This window comes from Euprymna scolopes, chromosome 19 (genome assembly GCF_053919585.1).
Source record: "Euprymna scolopes isolate OS-2025 chromosome 19, ASM5391958v1, whole genome shotgun sequence".
NCBI lineage: Eukaryota > Metazoa > Mollusca > Cephalopoda > Sepiida > Sepiolidae > Euprymna > Euprymna scolopes.
In genome coordinates this window covers 87,444,846-87,451,551 of record NC_136500.1, presented here as the reverse complement: position 1 = coordinate 87,451,551, position 6,706 = coordinate 87,444,846, and the positions used below count along the sequence as shown (strand labels likewise).

The following is a 6,706-nucleotide window of genomic DNA, read 5'->3' as shown; positions in this document are numbered from 1 at the left end:
TTTAGGATTTTTCCTTTATTTTATTGGCTGTGAGCAGATACATGCCTCACCTGGAACAAGTTTGCATCTGACAATACCTCTGTGGGAAATTTTTGTGCCCAATTTTCGAAGATGTGCGCATATTGTAGTCTTTGAATGGTTCGTCATGGGAAATCTTTTATGGTGAGAATATTTTATAATTCAACATTTATTTTGAGAATAACGGACCAGTAAAGAGAATTATTTAACTATGTGCGTGTCCAAAAAAAAAAAAAAATTAGGAGAAAAATATTAATGCATCAATAAAAACCTAATAAAAAAAGAAGAAATAATAAGTAATTGTCTTATTTAATACTAGAAAGAAGACTCAGAGTTGCCCAGGATTGAATGAGGAACTCTACGTCTATTTTCACTATGCTCATAACATTTACTGCTCCTGTTCCCCCCCCCTAACATAGTTGGAAGAAACTGAAATATTGGAAAACTGTCTAAATTAGTGTCTTATATATATATGGTTACAATTTCTTTTTCGCTCCAGACACGGTATAAAGCCACTTGATGTAAGGAGCTAAAAAAAAAAAACTAATTCAAGGTCAAAAACAGCAATTTTTCCTCTTTGTTAGAAATATCACTCCTGGAATGTGAGGACTAAAGGACAAAATAAGAGAAGCGAGAGTTACGAAGTTGCCAAAAGTGGACCAAGGCACTGTCTACTTTCATTAAAAATTGGATATATGTAGTCGAAGTTTAAAGGCGGTTCTGAACTTATATCTCTTTTGGGTGGATACACAGAAACTCGTGACCACTTCCATTGTCTTCCTCAGAGAATTTTATACATATTATTTAAATTTCATAAAAATGGAAAGTTTTAAGGTGAGTTCTATCCACGTAGACCATTTAAGGGATTCGTGACCACTTCCATTGTCTTCCCCGGAATATTACAGTTTTAGCTTTTATGTAGATTTTCTAATCTTTCTAGCTACATGCAACACACAAGCAAAAAGGCATTGACTGCTGTGTACATTTGTTATCTGGAAAAATGGAAGATCAAGAAAGTTCAAACAAATCAGCCTAAGGAAAATCTATTTTTCGAAACTGCATTATTTTGCTTTACATTCAACTCTTGTTGCAGAGTCTTCTGTAGATTGAAAAAGAAAAAAAATTGGAGAATTAATTTTACTCGGAAAAAAAAGAAAAAAAAGAAACTAATATTCCCACCCCTGAACCTCATATAAATATTTTTACTCATTTTTTTTTACAGAGTTATATCTATTAATTATTAAGCTTTCTGTTAATGTTAAATTTCATATTTAAACGAAGACTAAATTTGTATAAAAAATTATCTAAATGCTAATGCTTATCAAGGCGAAAGTGTTTGTTTTATATTTACAAGACTGAAATGTTTCTTATTTAAACGTTTTGTTCCAAGTATTTTAAGTAGATAATGTTTCGAGCTGGCAAATTCATCTAGTCTTCAGGTTGACAAGAAAGTCATTGCGGTTTTTTCTTTTAAATTCAGATGAACAGATCTTGGCTCAAACAGAAAATTTATTGATTGAAATAAGCAACATAAGAATGAACACACTTTTGCCAACGCAAAATAAGTGTATTTTTGCCAGTAATGTAAAAAACAAAAAAACAAAAATTCCATTCTAGCACCGACAAACTTGTCGAGATGCTTGAAAAAGTGGTAGTCGGTAGGTAAGAGGTCTGTAGAGTATGGCGGAGGAGGCAGTGTTTCGTAGCCCAATTCGTTCAATTTCTGCAGGGTTGGTTTAGTAACGTGTGGTCGGGCATTGTTGTGGAGAAGAATTGGTCCTTTTTGTTGACTAGTGGTGGGTGTTGCTGTCAAAATTTCTGATGCATTTCATCCAGTACTTTTCCACCGTCATGGTTTCACCTGCATTCAAAAACCTGGAATAGATGAGACCGGTTGCAGACCACCAAACAGTCAGCATGACCTCTGTTTGGTGCAACTCTGACTTCTGAGTGTCGTGGAACTTCGTTGATGTCTAACCACTGAGCCGAACGTCGCTGGTTATCGTAAAGAACCTACTTTTCATTGCAACTCACAACCCGATCGAGAAATGGGTCATTCTTGTTGCATAAAAGAAGGAAAGATGACATTTAATAACGGTGTTTCTTTGGTTGTCTTACGTCAGGCACCCATTTATCAAGTTTTGTCTTTCTGATTTCTCTCAAGTGATTGGAAATCATCATAAAACGTTATGTCGAATTCAGAAGCAAGTTCTCGAACAGTTGTGCATTGATAAGCTTTGACTAAGGCTCTTAATTGATCGTTGTCAATTTCCAATGGCCGAACACTATGCTCATCATTTTCAAAACTCTCATCGCCACCACGAAATTTCTTAAACCACCATTGTGCTATGCATTCTGTAGTAATTCCTGGGCCAAACGCTTTGTTAATATCGCGAGTTGTTTCAGCAGCTTTTCAGCCTAACTTGAATTGAAAGAAAAAAAATTGTGCGATTTTGCTTTTTTTCCATCAACGTTCTGAAAAAGAAGACATAATTGTTTTAAAAACGTTCTGAAAAAGAAGACATAATTGTTTTAAAACGATTGCAATTTAAATGATTAGTGAAAACGCTTTTTAAAATGATATATCAAGTAAAAGTATTATAACGAGAGGTTATTTGAAAATGCATCATTTGAAATCAAAATTAAAAATTCAGCAAGAACCTTCTTGTCACCCCAAACATAAAGCGAGAGCGACTTTTGAGTGGATGTGCAGACCGTTTATAGACAACTTTATTAACATTTCTGTTTCGCTACTAAGATCTGCCGGACACATGATAATGTTCTTATATCAAATGTAATCTGAATAAATTTTAATGGAAAGAATATTTAATCAGAATCTAATTTTCATTTATTTTTTGAAAAAATAGAAGATATCATTCCCCCCAGAAGTAGTGTGGCATGGTAGAGGCCATTTTGTGCATCTTAGTGCATAGCCAAGAAGCACACAGACATTTAATATATACTAGACTACGCGCGACCTGTTGGATCAGTATTTTATTTTAGCTATGGAATTAATGTATGAGCGTGACACTTGTGACGTAAAAATAGCTTTTTGTGACATAAAAGAAGCATTTCTATGAAAGTATATTAAAATGAAAAAAGAATATAGATAGATTTCTATGCGTCGTTCTGTTTCTAATTGTTTATTTTGGGGAAAAAAACTTACAACCATCGAATTATAAGTGGTTTCCCATATTTATAGGTAAATGTGCACTGAACAGATACCATAATACTTAAAGTTAAACTCAAATTTTGATATATCTTAATTTAAATGCGAAAAAAAGCCCAATTGGGACGCTGAAAATGTACACAGTAAAACAATACGTTTTATTGTCCCGTTGGTTATTTATTTGTAACGCAAATTTAAAAAAAACATATTTTCCGGGTTGTCAAATTCTGCAAAAGTAGCGATTTGTGTTTATTTGTTTACGCTGTTATGGGTTTATGTTCATGTACGCATGCGCAACCGGAAGTTGTAAACCGGATGTTGGGTTACAACACCCGTTATAAGGTCATTTGAGTTTTATAATTAGGGCTTAAAAATTATGTTTTAGTGAAGGACGAAATTGAAAGATACACACACACACACACACACACACACACACACACACACACACACATACATACATATATATATATATATATATATATATATATATATATATATATATATATACACGAGCAAACAGTTAATAAAACATGTTAAAAAACACTTTGAAATGAGTTAAAAACATCTTTAATCTGAAAAGGAAACACTAGATAAGTGGATAGTCCTTATCCGTGGAGTTTCGAAGAAATACTTTCCTTCTCATCAGAGGGTAGGAATTAGCAAAATGCGGGATCGGATTTTGCATGCAAAAGTATTTGATGAAACAGCAAGTAAGTCAAAGATCTTACTTGATAACAAAAAAAGTGAAGCAGAGGGAATATGGTGAAGAAAAAAGTGATTGCACATGAATGGATAGTCTGGTGGAAGATAAATAATCCAGTGACGGTAAAATCCAAATATATAACTTCAAGAAAGTTAATTGAATTTCCATTTGCACAAGTAAAATCTAAGGAAATCCCGTAATTGGAAGAAGATGGTCCATAATAATCCAAAGGCAGAAATCCATGGAATAATTCACAAAAATGTGTACAAGGAAAAAAGGAAAAAATTCCAATAATATTAATAAAAGAAAAATAAGATATGCTTTTCAATCTCCTGCCAAGTGGCCTGGCAAGGCTACAGGAGACAACCGAAGCAGCAAAATTTAAGTTGGCCTGCAGGATACTATATATACAAATGTAGGCATATTTTGGTATATTTTATTCGTTTGAAAATATTGGTTCTTTTTTACCAATTGTCATAAAATTTTAATCATAGAACAGTATTATAATCTTCAAAAAACTTGCTAATTTTCATGTAGTTTCGTCCCATAGAACCAAAAATATGAGCATTTCAATATTCAATTTAGCTACCAGTATAGAAGATAGATAGATAGATAGATAGATAGATAGATAGATGGATATACCGCCTTTTTTTATCAATTTTATAAGTTCCAAATCTCAGCGACTATTGATCAGAATTTAACAAATGAAGGCTCGTTGGAAAGCTAATGACCTGAATTGTGTAATGGGCTATGTGACATTTTCACTTACGGTCGCATATAAAGGGGGTAATCTATCATCCAGAGACTATTTTTGGCACTTTTTTATAGCCATAAAATGTTTCAATAAGAGTCATTTGTTTCCTAGTTTTGCATAGTTTTGTATATCTGATATTTCCCCAAAACCTTGGTCATGATGGAGGGGAAACTAATACTTGCTGCTATGGTTTCAAATGATCTGAAATAACAGCAAGGGGAGACTTGATTCCAAATATTTCTCATATGTTATATCTCCTCTCTTTAGTTTTCATACATAAAGTAAATTTCAAAGTGTATAAAGATTATTTGATAGATAGATAGATAACACGATTAAATCCAACCACATCAAAGCAAGGATCGACAAGACACAAAAAAAAACAGCAAATGTAGACTCTGTGGACAAAGAGGCGAAACAATAAACTATATAATAAGCGAATGTTGCAAACTAGCCCAAAAGGAATATAAGAATAGACACGATCAAGTGGGGAAGGTAGTACACTGGCAATTATGCAGGCAACTGAATCTAGATTTTGCCGTTCCAGCAGACCACAGAGTGAAGATCACGGAGACAAAGGAGCGCAGTAAATACACTGAACTAGCCAGAGGTCTCAAAGGGATATGGAAGATGAAAAAAAAATCAAATAACACTACTAATGGTATAATACCAAAAAACTTTGAAAAAAGAATGAGAGAGAATGGAATCAGAGGGATGGCTGATAAGATACAATGGATAAGAATAATGAAAACGGCTAAGAAAACCCTTGAATGTGAAGACTAACACACATGAGCTACAAGCACAAAATGGACATACAGAAAATGCTACAGATGTAAAACATAAAGGAACATCAAATGGAATCATGAAAATGGAAACTGTATAATTGTAAGATACAGCCCTCCTTCTTTGTGTGTGTGTGTGTGAGATCAAAAAACTGATGCCACACCAAATGAGTGAGGAGGTTAAAGAAGGATGGAAAGATCAAGGGGAGAAAGCACTAGCCAGACCTCTGCTGGATGAGTGCAAAGAGGATTAGGATCTTGGGGAGGCTTTTTGCCATCCAAATTCCAGTGAAGACCAATGAGCAGAAATCAATGGTAAGCGCCTGTTACGATAACGCAAATTCATCTTCAATGTTTATCGAAAGAGGTGGAGAGTACAGGAAATCTTAATGGTGAATGCTCTGACGAACTGCAAGCACTTGTGCCCCCACGACGTGAACACCCTCGACAAACCTGACAGGCTGCTAAATCCCACCCCCACACTGTAGAGATCGCTAGATGTACAAGATCTTTCTACTCCAGTAGTTTCTTCCCCAGAACCACTAGACTTCCCCAACTGTACTGACGTGCAGAAGTTCAAGTGCAACATGAACCGACATCTTGCTGCCCAAATCCCTACATAGTACCCCAGTAGTTGTTGCCTCTGATAGTAACCCCCTACACCAAAGTGGCAATGTGCCTTGTTTGGGGTCAAAATGTAATAAAAAAAAAAAAAATTTTTAAATCTGGAGAGACTTGTTGTCACTCAGACTCCAGAGAATGCCACAAGTTGTTCTCAAAGAGAAACCTGTGTGACTACTCTTTGTGAGTAAATAATAATAATAATAATAATAATAATAATAATAATAATAATAATTCTGATTTCGTTTATGAACGTCTCTCTGGAAAGGGATGGAATTCATTTCCAGAGGATTTCCTTTAATCCCAGCTTCAAACCAGGAGCTTCGAAGATCAAGAGTTTTCCTAAGGATGTTGGTGGTACCTATAATTGCAGAGGTTTGAAGGCTGCCTAAAACATCGGGGATTTGTAGTTTTTTCAATTGTCCTTCCAGACGACTTGATACTACTCCTACTGTACCAACTACGACCTGGATTATTTGTGTTTTAACCCCGTGTATACGCCTTATCTCCAAGGACAATGGAGCATAATTGCTCCACTTCTCATTCTCTCTCACATTCCTGTCCCAGGGTACTGAGAAGTCTACAATCTGCCAGCTTTTTGAGACCTTGTCAATGACGACCAAATCCGGACGATTATGTTCCAATTGCTTGGTTGTTATGAC

General features: G+C 35.0%; 1 long non-coding RNA gene across 1 annotated transcript in view; it reads right to left on the bottom strand.

Moving 5' to 3' along the window:
* Positions 1-1,507: 1,507 nt before the first annotated feature.
* Positions 1,508-6,706, bottom strand: part of LOC145240167 (uncharacterized) — a 28,383-nt gene continuing 23,184 nt past the window's right edge. The window contains exon 2 of the long non-coding RNA XR_013862503.1: positions 1,508-2,493. This is a non-coding gene — a long non-coding RNA (uncharacterized LOC145240167). The remainder of the gene's footprint in view (positions 2,494-6,706) is intronic.